Genomic DNA, 17,993 nt, shown 5'->3' on the forward strand with positions numbered 1-17,993 from the left:
AATGGACTGGTTTGTATATATCCTCATTCCCAGTTTATTTTTAAAGTTTTATTTATTTATTTATTTATTTATTTATTTATTTATTTATTTTTTATTTTTTTGAGATGGAGCCTCGCTCTGTTGCCCAGGCTGGAGTGCAGTGGCAGAATCTCCGCTCACTGCAAGCTCCACCTCCCGGGTTCATGCCATTCTCCTGCCTCAGCCTCCTGAGTAGCTGGGACTACAGGTGCCCGCCACCACACCTGGCTAATTTTTTGTATTTTTAGTAGAGACGGGTTTTCACCGTGTTAGCCAGGATGGTCTCGATCTCCTGACCTTGTGATCCGCCCGCCTCGGCCTCCCAAAGTTCTGGGATTACAGGTGTGAGCCACTGCGCCCGTCTTTAAAGATTTTTTGAATTTTCATGTAATACGTGCTATTGAGTATTTATTTGAAGGTCGAGGATTACGATTCAAGTAACGCATGTCCAAATAGCATTTGACCGGGGCCCTGGCTGTAAGTGTTGAATTTAACAGCACTCTATCAGGCTGTCCTCATAGACCTTGTCAGAAAGGTGTTTATCAATCAATAACATGGAATTCATTTTTTTCTTTCTTGTTTACAGAACTGGACTACCCACCAGGGACAGTTACTTGTCTTTTACAATACCCAGGAAGTGCTCATCACAGACGCTGAAGTTTGACTGTGGCCTTATGCGGTACATTGTGCTGACATATTTTCTCATGGGAACTATTGGGCTAGTTCAGGCAAGTATCTGCAATGCTTAAACAGACAGTTTCAGGCTGGAGAATTTAAGAGACAACCAAATAGAGTTTTAATGCCCTGTAAGATAATAACGAAAGACATTTATGAAAAAAAAAGATTCCAGTTAGTTTGAAAGCCAGGGCCCGCACTCTATATTTTGACAGCAGATGGATGGCTAGCTTGACTGATCCTGGTTTACTTTCTGACTTGAATTTGTCCCCTAGTCCAGTGAAATCATAAGGGCTCCCTTCAATCTGGTTAATGTTCAGAACCAATGTTTGAGTTTTAGACTAATTAAGGGGCAACCACTGACATTTTTTCTATAATGTGAAGACTGGTGCCAGCAGTAACTCACTGAGATTTAACATAAAAGCCAGATAAAACAATTAAAGTGGAAGAATATTTGATTAAGTGGATCACTGATTTATAGTGAGGTAAATTGAAATTGAAAGGAGAGTGAACTTTTTATGGCAATCATATATTACGTTCATTATCAGAGACTCTGGATCCTTTGTGCTTTTGTGATTTAAAAAGAAATAAACCAGTTTAAGGAGAGTCATCCTGGCAGGCATTGTTTGTGTCTTGTCTTCAGTTATGGTTTCTTTTCATTGCAAAGGTTAAATAAATCATATTCAAGAAAACTCATTGCAAAACATGCAATCAACATTTGAATAGACGAAAAAGTGTAATAGGGCCACGCATGGCAAAATACACACCAGCACTTTTGTTTTGGTGACAAAGCTTGACATACACTTCAATCAGCATTTATTTGGTATTTGCAGAAACTGTAGCTGTGGCAACATCCCTTAAGGGGTCTTGCGCCTGTTGTCTAGAAGAGCCATAGATTTGGTATCAGACCTGGGGAAATTGTGAAACAGCCGTGTTGCACATGCCTCCTCTTGTTCTGTGACTGGCTCTGCTGCAACAGAAGTTAAATTGCTTCTGAAGCTTGCTTTAGCAGGTGCTTGGCTTGCAGTGTGCTCCTGAAACCCCATCCACAAAATATCTGGCACTTTCGTTACATAAACCAAAATGGCTTTTGCAGTGGCCTTGTTGTATTTGCATTAGAAAGTGAGCATCACAGTCTAGCAGCAAACAGAGAGTGGCAAGGTCAGCACAGGTGAAAGGAAGAGCAGAGACACAGGTGATTTGGGTAACTCAAAGAGCCTTTCAAAGAAAAAATTAAAACAGCTAATATTTGTTCCCTCCCTGGCTTGGGGGATTCTGGAGGGGGACTGGGGAGATGCCAGTGAGAAAGGATGGCCGTAGAGGTATAGATTGACTACATGAAACAACTATGGAAGGCTCCACTCCCTGGGTGAGACTTTCGTACAGAACTCTGAGGAACAGAGGAAATCAAAAGAGAAAGTGTGGACCACATTGAGAGAATAGACAGCTCATCAAATTGTTCAATTATAATCTTGATCCTTTGATGGCACATCTTAATTGCATTCATTAATTTTTACCAAAATGCTATTTGATTGCTATTGTGAAAACTTTTGTATAAGGAGAAGCCATTAAATCAACTAATGACTCAAAGAAAAACTCTGAGCTGAGCTCTGGTCCTGACCTGCCCCTCTCCAGGTGCGTGGCCCTGGGCGAGTCTCACATCTCTCAGGTCCCTGGCTTTCTTGTGTGCGGGAGGTGGATGCATATCCAGCGACGGCTGAGGTCCTTCCAGGCTCTAGTAGGCAATGACTCTGTGATTGTTATGGAAAATAGGAAAAAGAGGGCTTATACTGTCAGCTACAGCTAAGTTTTAAGTATCTAAATCCCCCGAGAAGGTTAGATTGAGTAACCATGCTGGGTGCTGATGGTCGTTAGCCGAAGATAGGAAAGGTATTTTCCACTTTTCAAAGGAAGCAGTTGTTAAAATTCTTGTAATCAAGGCAGAAACAATACACAATGGAGATCTTGTTTTCGTTGTTGTCAGAGGAGAGAGCAACAACGTGGAATCGTGTTTTGTCACCATGCTTTTCATTGCCAAGGGTCTTTGCCATGGAGTGGAGGGAGACTCGATGCCATCTGTTCATCCATTCAGGACTCCGTGACATTTCTTCCCCTTGGTACCTTTGCTTAGGACACCTGCTTTGAAGTCATTCTAAGCCAAAGCATTGATTCAGAGATGCAAAACCAGAGGGAGTGAGGCAGAAGTGAGGGGCTCTGTGGGAGCAGGGGCTGTGAGGGAAGAGGATTGGCATAGACAGCGGCTGTGTACTGATCATTTCATAATTTGCTCACAAAACTGTCTTTTCTGAAACAATTCTGACTCAATACTGTTAGGCCATGAAAACTTTTAAGTTTATAAGATCCAGTCCTTAATAACACACCCTTAGGTTGTTGAAGGTCCTATAAAGAGATATGCAATATGTTTATAAGCAGGTGCATGCCTCATTAATTTATTAAAGTCATCCACTCCATTAGCACACACAGGTTGCAAATCTCTTTGTGTTTTTCTGTTCACTTCAAAGAGGTAGAGGCAGAGACTGCTTGTCCACACATCCCGTGGAGACTTGTGCCTTGGGCTAGTCATTTCACTTCTTATGGCAGGTAGAACTGGGTGGTACAATTGTATGAAGCTATAGGGAAGATGGAATAGGAGTGGACTTTCTTTCCTCCTCCTCCTCCTCCTCCTCCTCCTCCTTCTTCTTCCTCTTCCTCTTCTTCCTCTTCTTCTTCTTTTTCTAAGATAGGGTCTCACTCTGTCAACCAGATTGGCATGGCATGTAGTGGTGCAATCATATTTCACTGCAATCTTGAACTCCTGGGCTCAAGCGATCCTCCCACCTCAGCCTCCTGAGTAGCTGGGACCACAGGTGTGTCCCACCATGTCTGGTTAATTAAAACAATTTTTTTGTAGAGATGGGGGTCTCGCCATGTTGCCCAGGCTGATCTCAAACTCCTGGCCTCAAGCCATCCTCCTGCCTCAGCCTCCCAAATAGAGGAGGGGACATTCTACATTGTAAACTGTGATATACACATGGTGTAAAGATATTTTCAGACAGGCAAGTTCTCGAAACTGTTTCCTTCCATGGTGCAACTGGGAGAGGTGCCCTGCCAAGCAAAGTGAGGAAACCAGGAGAGAAGAAGGCCTGGGAATGAGGAAACAGGGACCGGCCAGAGACAGAGAGGTGACAGGATGCCCCAGGATGATGGCGAAGGAAAGGCCAGCAGTGGAGTAGCCGAGAGAACCCCCCACCAGATTGTATCAGGCAGGCCGAGGGCCCTAGGAGGAGTGGCCAGGAGAAAATGGAACTTGCACTTGAAGATTGTGAGATACATTTTAGGATTCCCTGGGACAGTTTAGGTTTAAAGTGGTGATAGTTCATAGAAAGCAAAACAATTGAAAAAAATGCAACCATTAACCCCAGGAACAATGAAAACTTAAATATGAAAGGAAATGCATCGTATGGCTCAGCTTTGGAAATTTTTGCATAAGTTAAGAATAAGACAGACACTAAATTCTGATGTAACCAAAATTATAGTGTGACTTCACTGGAAGGGTAGGGAATGAAGTGGAGCAGGCTGGAATGCGAAAAGCTTTTCAGAATACAAAATCAAAACAGATAACTAAAAAAGAAAAATCAAGAAATAGCAATTGGCTGGACGCAGTGGCTCATGTGTGCAATCCCAGCACTTTGGGAAGCTGAGGTGGAAGGATCTCTTGAGTCCAGGAGTTTGCGACCACCTTGGGCAACATAGTGAGACCTCCGCCTCTACAAAAACAAAACAAAACAATATATTATTACAAACATAAAGATCAATCAGTACTAGAAAAGACCACAGAAAGAATTGCAAAACTTTAAGTGACTCTGAGGAGTGGAATTCAGACATTGAAGGGTTGGGACAAGGACTGCTGTTTATTTTTCTAGGTTTTATGGTAATACCTAACTTTTGAAACAATGTGTATTTACTGCTTTGATAAAACGTACATTTTTGATACCTGTTCGGTGTAAGGAGAGTGTGCTAGGGAAATGAGTTGGTTTCTGCGAGTGTGAATACATGGAGACAGTGATGTCAGAGTGCCTCGGAGAGTTCAGAAATTTAAGGGCCACTGCTCTCGATTTTATTTCCAGATTCCTCTCTTGGAGGGGAACACAGGATATCAGCGCAATATTCATACTTGCCTGGAATTTTACCTCTACCTTTCCTATTTATGTCACATAAAATCCCTCTTTACCTGTGAGCCTAGGCCTCAGAAAAGGATGTTGGATCTGGGAAACCCACCCATCTCTTCTGTCTTCTGTCCCAATAATTTTGTATCTATACAATTGTGAAACAAGGAACATTCTTTAAATTAAACTATCATGCTGGGGTTGTGTTTGCTTTTGTTCACAGACCTACTACAATGTCTGGTACATAATAAGTGCTCAATAAAATACATAGAATGAATAAATGCATCAAGGGGGCACACAAAGCAAAGGAAGTCCCCAAAGCTTCCTAAAACAAATGCACCACCACCTATTCTTCCCTCCACCCTCTCCTTCTTATTCTTTTTCATCTTGGAGCCAGAACAATCTTTGCCAAACCTAATTTGGATCAGGTTGCCTCTTTGCTCAAAATTTTCAAGGGTTTGCCTTTGCATTTATGTAAAGGACACATTTCTTGACATGCCCATTGGCCAAACGTGGTCAGCACTAGCCTCTCCAAGTTCCTCCCCTATTTCTTTCCCCCTTTTCTCTCTGACCTGTTCACACAACACGCTCCAGGCTTGGGGGTCTTTCAAGTGGTCTTCTCTGTGCTTCACATCATCTTCCTTTCTTCCTTATTTAACTCCTACTCATCTTTCCGGTGAGCATCCCATCCTCAGGGGAAGGGCCACCCACCTTCCTCAGCCTTCCTTTTAGGTTTCCATAGCAACATCTCCCTCTGCTTCATTTTGTCCTAGTTGCAGTGTTATACTTATTTGTGTGATAATTTGATTAATATCTGTCTCTCCCAGCAGGGACCATGCCTGAACAACCACCTCCATCCCCTACCCTATTACCCAACGTAAGGTAGTTGCTCAATAAGAAATAGACCAGTGAATGAAAAGGACAATGGACATTCTTGGAGATGGGAACAATGGCCGGTAATAGTGGCGATGGTGGTTTGTGGGCTGATTATGTGTACAGAATACCCAGATGTTTTCAGAGCAAGCTGGTAAGCCGCTGTTTCTCCTCTCAGCCTCTCTGAGTCACTGCCCACTATAAGCAGCTGGGGGGTGGATAAAACACACATGCGTGCACATACACATGCACGCACATACACATGCACACACATGCACACACAGATGCACACACATGCAGGCACACATACCCCTACACATTCCAAAGCTCCAGGCTGCAGCAGACTTTGGTGATGACTCAGCATCCCATCATTTCAAGCATTCCTGTCAATTTCAGTTTTCTGTGAACATTGATGAGTAGAAATTTGCCAGAGGAGGAGGTGGGTGGGAGTTTGGGGTGGGTGGAAAGGAAAGAGAGAAGTGGCCCAGAGACCCAGTAAACACTTCGGAAGCTTCTTACATGTTCAAATATTTAAATGCCTATTTCAGGCTCTTGCAATAATCAGCCGTAAGCTTACAAAGGTGGTCAGTCCTGAACATTTGACTGCTGGACTATTCAATTTCTGGCTGCTCCTTAAAAGCTGCAGGCTAGTTTTGAAACGTGGGTATTGTGGGTAAAATACTGACTCATAGGTTTAACATCACAAAAGCCATTCCATTTGAGCAGCTGTGAGAGCAACTGACTTCCTCCTAAGAAGGGACACAGCAATCTATGAAAAATCAAGTGACTGAATGGGCTTGTCTATAGATATGGACGATTCTTCTTTCTTGGCATTGGGCAGAAATTCTCCACCAGGTTTAGTGTAAAATGATTTCCTACGGCATTGCTTTTACTACCATTTGCAGTTAAGATGTGTGCTTACATGTTTACTAGCTTGATGTGATTAATACAGAAACTAAGTAATTCATCCACATTGAAAATGTGTAATTATAGTTTTCTCAAAGTTATATTTAGAAATCCAGAGACTCAAATCCAGAGACTCAAACCAGGAGGTTTGGGTGTAGATGAAAACAGAACAAGAGAATATCATAGCAACTCCCTCCTCCTCTTGCCCCCAGCACAAAACTGACTGTGAGACCTTTATCTAAGATGAATTTTGAAACCTTATGTTCTTTGCTTGTAATGGTATTCTTATGTCAATGCAGGAGGCTCCATCTCTGCAAACCCAGTTCTGTCAAACTTTTTTTGGCCATTCCTCCATCATCAAAGAATCACAGTTCAAGAGATGCTTGCCTCTCATTAGCAATGGCACTTTCTTCCTTTGGGCATGCTGGAATTACATCATCAATGATAATGATAATCATAAAGGTGGCCCCAAATCACTGGGTCCTTGTCCTACTTTGGACAGTTAAGCAACCTATAAAGTAGAGACTATTGTCCCATTTTACAGATAAGAAAAATGAGGCTTAGAAAGATTGTACAACTTGGTAGTAAGTGAAAGTGGGACTCAAATGCCTCAAACTTTTTGATAGCATTCAGCACCATCCTAATCGTCACTACACTGTCTTTTACATTTTTCATCATTGTTCCCTGAACACTGAGGGTCAGAATTCCGTTTTGGACTCACATAGAACCTCTCCTAGTTTGGAACGAGCACCTTGAGGATAGGAAGTGTGTCTAGGCCGGACGCAGTGGCTCACGCCTGCAATCTCAGCACTTTGGGAGGCCGAGGTGGGCAGATCACTTGAGGTCAGAAGTTTGAGATCAGCCTGGCCAACTTGGTGAAATCTCATCTCTACTAAAAATACAAAAATTAGCCAGGTGTGGTTGTACTTGCCTTTAATCCCAGCTATTCGGGAGGCTAGGGCAGGAGAACCACTTGAGCCTGGGAGGTTGGAGGCTGCAGTGAGCCGAGATCGCACTACTGCACTCCAGCCTGGGTGACAGAGGGAGACTGTGTCTCCAAAAAAAAAAAAAAAAAAGGAAGTATGCCTAATTCATTTTTATATCTTCAATCTTAGCTGAGCCTCCAGCATAATGTAGGTGCTTAATAAATATTTAATAAGTAAATGAATAAAAAAGTGATAGAAAAGATGAGGTCTACTAGTTACTGATTCCCATTTGAAATTGCTATGCCTTCTTTTTATGAAGGGATGCTTATGTTCCACTCTTCTTGTTTGGCATAAGCGTAGAGAATGTGACAAAAATCATCATGAAAATGCAGAAAGTGAGCTTTCCAACTCAAGGAACAGTGATAGCAGAGAAAATCTTTAAAAAATTAAAAAGAAACAAACATATCCTGGTACCTGGTGTTTGCTTTGTGGACGAACTCTCTTTGGCCCACAGTAGGCATTCCACACATGGAGATGGGTTGATTGGTTGATGGGCTTCAAATACATTTGTCTTTGATAATCAGATCCTGCCTTAACTTATTTCCAAATTCTTGACTGTTTTATCTGCATCTTCGATTTAGGGGCTTAAACATGCCATCAACTTTTAGAAAGAAACCAATAGGACCATGTGTTCAATTTTAACGCAGTAAATAGAGGAGCCTCTGATCCTGTGATTATTTTAATTTGAGTTGAAATTACGGTAAAGGTAGTCATTGGAATTTTCACTAGGCCATTACTTGGATTACACATTATAAATTAAAATCCATGACCTTTGGTATAAAGGAAAAGGCATTGGTTTGAACATCTTCCTGCTTTAAAAGAAACTTTCAAATTATTAGCATAGAAATAATTTCAACAAGGTCATGTCCTAAAGCCTCTTGGGCAACGTGACGAACTCTCCCCTAACCCCTTTTGTGTTTTCCATTCTGCCTTGTTTTGCAGCTTCTTGTTTTGCCACTGCTACTTTTTTCTACCCTCTTTTGCCTCCATCCAGTTCCATAGCCTGGGCTTTGTACTCTCTCAGGCACACTTTATCCAGCCTAGTAATCAGGGACTCAGGCACCATCCTAGTCCAACACATATTCTCATTTCATGCACAATGAAACAGGATCAGAGTAGGCTGAATGACTTGTCTAAAGTCACAGAGCAAGTAAGCAGCAGGGCTAGGGCTAGAACCCGGGTCAGACTCAAGTCCACAATCCTTTCTCTATTCAACCTCCTTCACTGCTTACTAAGTCTGCCTCCCGTTTTATTTTACATTTGTTTTAGCTTCTGATTATTTCAGACTCTTAAAATGAAAGACTAATACAGATGGGAGAGTTTTATTTGATTTAAATCCTTAACTGCAATAATTGGATAAGAATATGCCACGGTGACACCAAATCATAACTAATTTATTTACATATTATTATTTATATATGTATACATTATTTGAATTAATTATTTGAATTAATTAATTATTTGAATTAAGACTAGAACTCTAAATATTGTGAGTAAAAGAGGACATTCTTACTTCTTTGTCATGGAATCTATGACTAATAACAGTTATAGTAACAAACCACACAGCTAATAGTCTATTTACATAATGACTAGTTAGAGGGATATTAAAATTTTAATGTTCCAACCAAATCCCTATCTCAATTATTTCTAGTTATCATTTGTATGTTTATGTTATTTATACACTAATTTTCCCTGACATTAACTTTGAAATAAACAGGCCTTTAAAATTTTAAGAAAATAAGAATTTTTAGCTGGGCCCGGTGGCTCATGCCTGTAATCCCAGCACTTTGGGGGGCTGAGGTGGGTGGATCACTTGAGGTCAGGAGTTCAAGACCAGCCTGGCCAATATGGTGAAACCCCTGTCTGTACTAAAAATACAAAAATTAGCCGGGTGTGGTGGTGGGTGTCTGTAATCCCAGCTACTCAGGAGGCTGAGGCGGGAGAATTGCTTGAACCTGGTAGGTGGAGGCTGCAGTGAGCCAAGATGATGCCACTCCTCTCTAGCCTGAATGACAGAGTGAGACTCAGTATGTGTATAACTGAATGTATGTATATAACCATCCACATTCTAATATATATATTAAAATATATGTATAAAGACTATATTTTCCAGCCTCCTTTGCAACTTGTTGTAGCTGTATGTCAAAGTTCTAGTTAATGATCCCTGACAGGAAGTGTCAGAGACTCTTCTCCTTCTTCCTCATTCTTTCTGGCTGAAATGCAAATGTAATGGCTGGTGCTTGGCAGCCATATTAGACCATTTGTCAACTGAAGATGGAAAGAGCAGCAAGATAGAGGCTTGGGACATTGATGATTGGGAAGCCATAGAACCAGCATTGTCAGCCTACTTCCAGATTTATTTTTATGTGAGAGAAAAATAAACTTGTGTCTCTCTAAAACTACTACTATTTATTAATTAACTTATTATATGCAGCCTAACCAAATATAGCTGATACAATATTTTATATGGCTTTAGAAGTATTGACTCAGAATTAGAAGGTATTGGGGAGTTCATTAATGAACTACTTTCCAGGTGAGCAAACTGATCTCCCAAAAATGTCAGTACCTAGACTTTATTAATTTCTGAAAACTCTAAACACATTATATGATGGTTTTAGTGAATAAGCAGAAGACAAAATCCTTCAAATAAAACGTAGAAAGTATTCTTAATTGCCTTAAGTTTATTTCCCAAAGAAAGTATCTGTTAGAGAAGACAAAAAAAAATATGAGGTGGTCCTTGTGCTCTTTTTGGAAGTTTGAATTAAGACTAGGACTCTAAATATTGTGAGTAAAAGCGGGCATTCCTACTTTCTCGTCATGGAATCTATGACTAATACAGTTACGGTAACAAGCCACACATCTAATAATCTATCTACATAATGACTAGTTAGAGGGATATTAAAATTTTAATGTTCTAACCATATCCCCATCTCAGTTATTTCTAGTTTCACATTTTGCTTCTTTATGCTAGCAGTTCCTTAAACATTGCCAGTGGAGATGAAAACTTAACTGAAACAGGTGATCCTCACTTGGCTTCTGAGCCATAGAAATTCTACTCACCAACATCAAATCCTGAAAATTACATTACACTTTGAGGTCAGTCTCTAATTTTGGAATTTGGTGGGGGAGGATACTTTGGGTGCATCCATGAATTGCCTCAATGGTGTTGCACTGAGCCAGTGAAAGTAGACCTTAAGCAATGGGGATAGTAGTATTTCTATGGTCTTTTGCAAGATTGGGGGATCCTGCAGACTCTTTAACTGCAAGGCAAAGCATGGAGCAATGAGCTGTCCTGAAAAGATCAACGGAGCACAGATAATCCTAAGGGTGCTAAGGGTGTGATGTGGATTTTCCTCAAGCACCATGGACCCCATGAAGTGCTACGCCACTTCTCAAGTGTGTATGGTGGCATTTACCATCATCACCGCTTGCTTTCAACATTAACATCTAAGCAAAATTACATCTTGCTAGATTGGTGACCTAGTTTTCCAAGTCTCTTCTGTGAATTATTTAGAAGACTATGAACTCTGAGTTGATGTTCTGAGCAGACCAATTAAATCTTTCCCCTGAATGACCTACTCCTAGACTCTTCGTGGAGTGTGAGTGTGTATGTGTGTGTGTGTGTGTGTACTCTTGGATGGAACTAAAAGATCTTGAGTAGCTTTAAAAGAATGGAAAGAATTTTGCTAACATCTGAATATTTGCTTTTTACCTTTTAGTAGTTCATCTACAAGGTCTGACTTTTTGGAGACGTCATTAGAAGCACATTAACCTTGGAACTGATGTGGAAATTCCTTTCCTCCCTTGGACTGATATGAGTGGTTTTAGTTTAATTGACCTTAAGACTGAAGGTAAAACCCCCACTTCCTTTCCTGGCTTATCAAAATGGAAAACAATAAGGTTTTCTGGAAAAATTTCATGCAACATGTGATGCCTACCTGCAATGGTCAAATCTTTTTCGGATGTCATGCAGGAGGAATGGAGGAGGCTCTTTTGAATGCTTCAGAGTTTCTTAATTTTTCAAAGCAGGGAGGAAACTAAATCTGGTAAACAACCATCAGAGTGCTCCAGTATATTATTTTAACCCTCATCACGGTGTGCTTTCAGAAACTGCATTGTTAGTCATTGAGGAGAAGCGATTCATGCACTAGAAGCATTAATCACCCAACAACTGAGTCTGCATAACCAACCCACACCCTCCAGTTAACCATGTAAGACTGGGGGAGTATAGCATTTCACCTGTGGCAGATAAGCCCGACATGACCCCAGGATGTTTTGACAGCCACCAGCACTCATTATTCCAAACCAAATTCTTCCAAGTCATTTCTTGACTGTTTACAAGAGTGCAACTATTTTTGTTAAAGGGTTATAAAGATTGACATCTTTGGCATTCTTCTTTCTGCTGGGAGAGATTTTACTTTCAGCTTTCCTGGATTTGCTTGATTTAATGATCAGCTACGTTCAATGGGGTTGTCAGCTGGAGGTAGTGGTGGTAAGAGGGACCCCAGGAGTACAATGTGGTCACCCAGGCTCTGATCAGTCCTGAACAGCTGTGACCAAATGGGTGAAATCCCATTATTCTTTTGGAGGCACAGTGAGGAGTTCTTTTTATTCCCCTTGTCTCTGCATCAAAGGGCAGGCTTGTAATGTGCTTGTGATCCGGCCATAATGGGCGGACTTATGCATGCAGCTTCGTGTGGAGGTGCGGGGCTTCCCATGGGTGCCCCATCAGCTGCTTTCACACAAAGTGCGTCGGAAAACTGGCAGCCAGCACCAAGGCAGTTTCCATGTTGTTGCTAGGGATGCCGCATTAAGTACCTCAATGCTCTGTGCTCGAAAGAAGGAAAAAGTGACATTCTGACTTCCCATGTGAGAGTGGAATACGTGATTCACAGTCCTTCTGCAGCATTAATCCGGCCCTGTTTACATGGAAAAAAGCCAGAAGGGCTAGAGCCAAAGAGGTGCATTTGGAAAGCCAAGTGATGATGTCATCTGTGCAGAGCAGCCCCGGCAGGCCACTTAACTGGCTTAGATGCCTTGTATTCTGCCGTGGAGCAAATCTCAGTTAAGTGTCACAGGAACACCACGGTGTCTGGCCCTGTTCTTGGGATTTAACATGGTTTTATTATGGTTTGTTTGTTAAATAGTGTAACATCCCCATTTGTTTTTAACACAAGTCAGAAACAGTCCGATCTACTGGTACATGGCAGTAAGTAAGCTCTAAATCCTTGCAGGGAGATAGTACACATGCACACACACACACACACATGCAGAGTCTCAAAACATAAAGGAAAAAACGCGATTGGTCCTGGCAAGATGATGTTTTGTGAGTTTTACCAATTGAGTTTCATCTTTAGGGGTATGTGTTCACATAGCCACATGCTCACCCCCAGATGGAATTATGCACGTCGACAGTGGAATTCAAACATCATGAATAGACTATCATTGCCCACTGCATCTTCTCAGAGGTTTTAACCCAATGTGATACTGAACGTGATGATTCAAGAGTACCCATCCTTTTGATTACTTAACTTCCTTATTTCAAAATAACGTAACAAGAAATAATTGTTTTCTTTCCCATGGAGAGGTTCAGCAGGTATCTTTAAACACAACTGAGGAGAAATTTGGTTTGGCATGCCAACTGAATGCAACAAATATTTATGTTTTAAAAAAGTTCAGGTGCTGCCTTTGCCTGTGCTGCTCCCCAGCCTCTGATGATTAAATATTAGGAACCCTCTTAATTAGCTTCACCTCTGGAATTATGATTGTTTGTCCTTAGGTCAATGGAAGGCCCTGTTATGTGTCAAGTACTGAACTAAGTGAGATGTTGAAGCCCTATGGGTGGACGTGATGGGGATGGTTCTTATCTTGATGGAGTTTAGTCATACCAATCAGCCAGTACGGCAGAGTTTCTCTGAGACATAAAATGTAATGTGGCCATTTTGTCATTGTGTCAAAGCCTGAATTACAGTCATTGCCTTTTGGGGAGGCTCTTCACATTAACTACTCTGAATGAAAATCAAATACTTCCGAATTAGAGTTTTTGTTCATTTTTAAAGGAATTATAAAATAATCAAAATGACAATTGTTTTTTGAAAAAGCAAACAGCAACAACAACCAAACAAAGGGCCAGGTTAATTTAGACACCGACAAATCAACCTTTGTATAATTTGTTAATTTTACTCTATTTTGTACACAAACCCTTGGAATATTTTGTGTAAATTGAGCAAAGGGAGTGATTTAAATTTATTTAGCCAATAACTCAATCCGAAGTGGAAATTGTACTGCTCTTATCTTGAGTGATATATAAAGAGTTTGGCGAATTTCTCATGGTGCTGTTGGGTCAAGGCTGGGGTTCTCAGTAAGGTAAGGAGTCAAATAAAATAATGAAATAGTCTCCTGGGAATTACAGGAGTACCAGGGGTCCTTATAAGACAATTCTTGGAAAAAAGTTTGCTTTCAGAGTTAGACAAATGACAAGGTAATGGCGGCAGGCTTGAAATAACCTGACTTCTTGGAAGCTGAGATTCTACTTTCTGATAGGAACTGACACAACACTTAATCTTCTGAGGCAGAAAAAATGGAGTTTCGAGCAATTTAGGAGACTTTCAGAACACTCTTTTAAAACTAAGGCCCTCTTGCTCTGGCTTTAGATGTCAAGCCATGGTTGGCTTGCTCAGTTTTTCGGTCTCCCCAGGCCAGAATTTAATCTTAGCTTCTTCCTACATGTATTGGGAGATTTCATAGCATTACATGCTGATCCACCGAACTTCTGGGTTACATAGCATGGGGATTTAGCCTTATCTCTTTAGGAAGAGAATGGGCAACTTCCACACATCTTGAAAATATGTTTGTCAACTACCTACCCAAGAGGAAATCTGGTGTTTTGGTAGGGAAAGCAGTGATTGGTTGAAGGACCTTGACAATGAAGCTGCTTCATAAATGCCTTATCACTGTATAAGAACATAATTTCTATTGCCCTCTTTTGTCACAGAATGTCAATTGTAAACCACTGTAGACCAGGACAGTCATGAACTGTGCTTGCTAACCACTCAAGCCTCAGGCACTTTTTTTGTTTCAAGTACTGTATATTTCATGCTCCCCCTATTGACATTAAAAATGAGTCTACATTGCCCAAATTGAAGTGGAGATTTAGTAATTAGCCAGATACATTAATCAATGAAGATGGTAGGACCATTAACAATTAGAATGCAAAAAGAAGCATTTTAATGTCTGTATTCATAAAATTAAAGGAAAAATTGCTAAATATTTTTCACACTGGGCTACAGTATGCATGACCATATAGAATTCTTTTCAGGAAAATGTTTTCATTTTTGGAACAACATATGATATTATGATATAATCAGTAATCAGAAATGCCAAATTCATCTGTAGAGTTGTAAATGAAAGGAAAAGAGTCTCCCTTTCTTAGACATAATTATGGAGTAGGCAGTTTACTTAATGTTGAAATCCTTTTAATGTCACCAGGGAAATGTTTGAATGACTGTTGTGGAGTCTTTCAAACTGGACCATGTGAATTCTTCAAAGAGCTATATGAATAGTGCATGCTTTAAATCACACACCCTTAAAATGCTGGGTTCATGTAGTTGGGACAAAGCATTGGTGTTTGTGATAGTTTAGGAATTTCTCAGGTTTGGCAATCTACAAAAGACTTACAGAGTCAAAATAATCCTGAACTGAATTAGAATTTCCCCAGGTATCTCCACCCTTCACTGGTAACTGCCAGCCCTGTCGTCTTCCTTTCTCAAGATTACATTGCACCTGTGATCACTTCTCACATCACCAAGCAGAAGAGAAAGGTGTCGGCCAGCAGCAGAGGCAGCTCCACACCTAGCCACAAATTGCCATGAAAACTTAACCCAGATTCCTTTCCATCCACAGGCTTTTTTGAAAAACATTTTCTCCCAGGTCCTTGCTAGCTGACTTGGGTTGGCTTACAGGTGCCAGTGTGGGGGTATGTGAGGACAGACAGGGTTTAGGGCCAACTGTTTTAACCCTGTTGTCCTGTGGAGTCAGGGTGACAATGTTATTTATCAACTGAAAGCCTCAAATGAACAGATCCGAAACAAAATAATTAGAAGTGCTGTGTCTAGGCATAACAAATACTTGGAATCTGAATAGCTAAGGGGAAAGTCGTTTCTCTTGTGAGTTTTTGGGGACCATTCAGATACAACTCATCTTTCAGTTATAAGAAACTATTGGCCGGGCGCGGTGGCTCACGCTTGTAATCCCAGCACTTTGGGAGGCCGAGGCAGGTGGATCACGAGGTCAGGAGATCGAGACCACGGTGAAACCCCGTCTCTACTAAAAATAGAAAAAATTAGCCGGGCGTGGTGGCGGGCGCCTGTAGTCCCAGCTACTCGGAGAGGCTGAGGCAGGAGAATGACGTGAACCCGGGAGGCGGGGCTTGCAGTGAGCCGAGATCGTGCCACTGCATCCAGCCTGGGCGACAGAGCGAGACTCCGTCTCAAAAAAAAAAAAAAAAAAAAAAAAAAAAAAAAAAAAAAAAAAGAAACTATTGTGAAAGCATGAAGTAGCGAGTCCAGTTCTTCCCTCTTCTCGTTGTCAGTGGCAGGAACAGGCTGCATTGAAGGTCTGTGCTGTATTAGTCCATTCTCACACTGCTGTAAAGAACTACCTGAGACTGGGTAATTTACAAAGAAAAGAGGTTTAATTGACTCACAGTTACACAGGCTTAACAAGAAGCATGACTGGGAGGCCTCAGGAAACTTACAATCATGATAGAAGGTGAAAGGGAAGCAGGCACATCTTACATGGCAGAGCAGGAGGGAGAGAGGGCAAGGGGGAAAGTGCCATGCTTTTGAACCATTAGACCTCATGAGAACTCACTATCACGAGAACAGCATGGGGGAAATCTGCCCCCATGATTCAATCACCTCCCTCCAGGGCCCCCCTTCAACATATGAGGATTACAATTTCACATGAGATTTGGGTGGGGACACATAGCCAAACCATATCATATACTATCTTGTGTCTCATTTAGTTTTACAAGTTTCCCCTATTTTGTCTTTTTATGTCCTTTTGTCTTGGGGAGTCAAGTGGGAGTATTACCCTTGTCATGCCTATTCTATTGCTGCATTGCAATTAGGCAGACTCTGACCTGATGACTCTGGAACATAAAGGCTCAAGAACAGGTAGAAAGGGGTAGAGTGCTTTGGGGAGGGTGGGGGCCTTTCATAGAACCCAAAATGGCACCACACCAGCAGCAGAAAGTATGTGTGGGACTCACCACTGGAAAGCTGTTCATTTGGAAATTCTAGGTCGGGGATATATTTCTTGATGTTTATTTTTGAATCCTGCAAATTTATTTATTTACATTTATTTATTTATTTGAGACAGGGTCTCGCTCTGTCACACAACCGGGGTGCATTGGTGCAATCATAGCTCATTGTATCCTCAAACTCCTTGAAACATCTCCACAAATCTCTCTGGTCACCCTGGCCCTCAGCTGGCTCTGCCTCTTGAATTTCTGTAGCACGTTTGGCCAACATCATTGCTTGGCACTTAGCATGCACTACCTTTGGCTCTGGTAATCATCACATCATGATTATTGATGTGGCTGTCTTACATTTTAGATAAAAGGCTCCCTGTGAGCCATAATGACATCTTTCACACTATTGTATCCTCAGTGACTTAGCATTTTGTATACAGCAAATTCAATAAATATTTGTTGATTGATTAATTGTCCAGGCTGGAGAATAAACTGTAGTCCTATGAAGTCTAACCATTTAATTGATTCCATATATATATATATATATTTGCACACTAATACATTTATATTCTCACTTTAGTGGCTTGATCAATTTACATGTACTTAATTGGTACATATTATGTAAGCTGTATATGAATAAATATGCAAGTGGAAGTTTGCAAGCAATATCTTCTCTAAATTGTTCTCTCATATCCATACCCAATTAATGCACAATGATCATTCTGGATTAAAATGGAGCTTTTATTTTTAAAGTAAAAATGTCATTAACAACAGTCTACAGTTGGCCAAATTAGAATGTGTTATACTCTATGCTTGTGTCTTTACTGAGCACATTGCCTGTGTTTGAAGATGATACCAATGGGGTGAGTCTTTTATGCAGGTGAGACTGAAAAGCCTTGCACAGTTCCCAGCTGTTGTTTTCGCTCTATGCCCATGTGAGGACTTTCCTTTGGTTTGTGGTTATAACCAAAGAGCATGGAGACTGTTGGTGGTGATTTGCCTTATGGACTGCGTGCTGCCTGAGCTCTAAATAGCCATCCCATGTCCAATCGCTGCTTGTGAGCTTGGCCAGTCACTTGCATCTATTATTTCTTAATGTTCTACAGCTCAGCCCTA

This window comes from Symphalangus syndactylus, chromosome 10, assembly GCF_028878055.3.
Source record: "Symphalangus syndactylus isolate Jambi chromosome 10, NHGRI_mSymSyn1-v2.1_pri, whole genome shotgun sequence".
NCBI lineage: Eukaryota > Metazoa > Chordata > Mammalia > Primates > Hylobatidae > Symphalangus > Symphalangus syndactylus.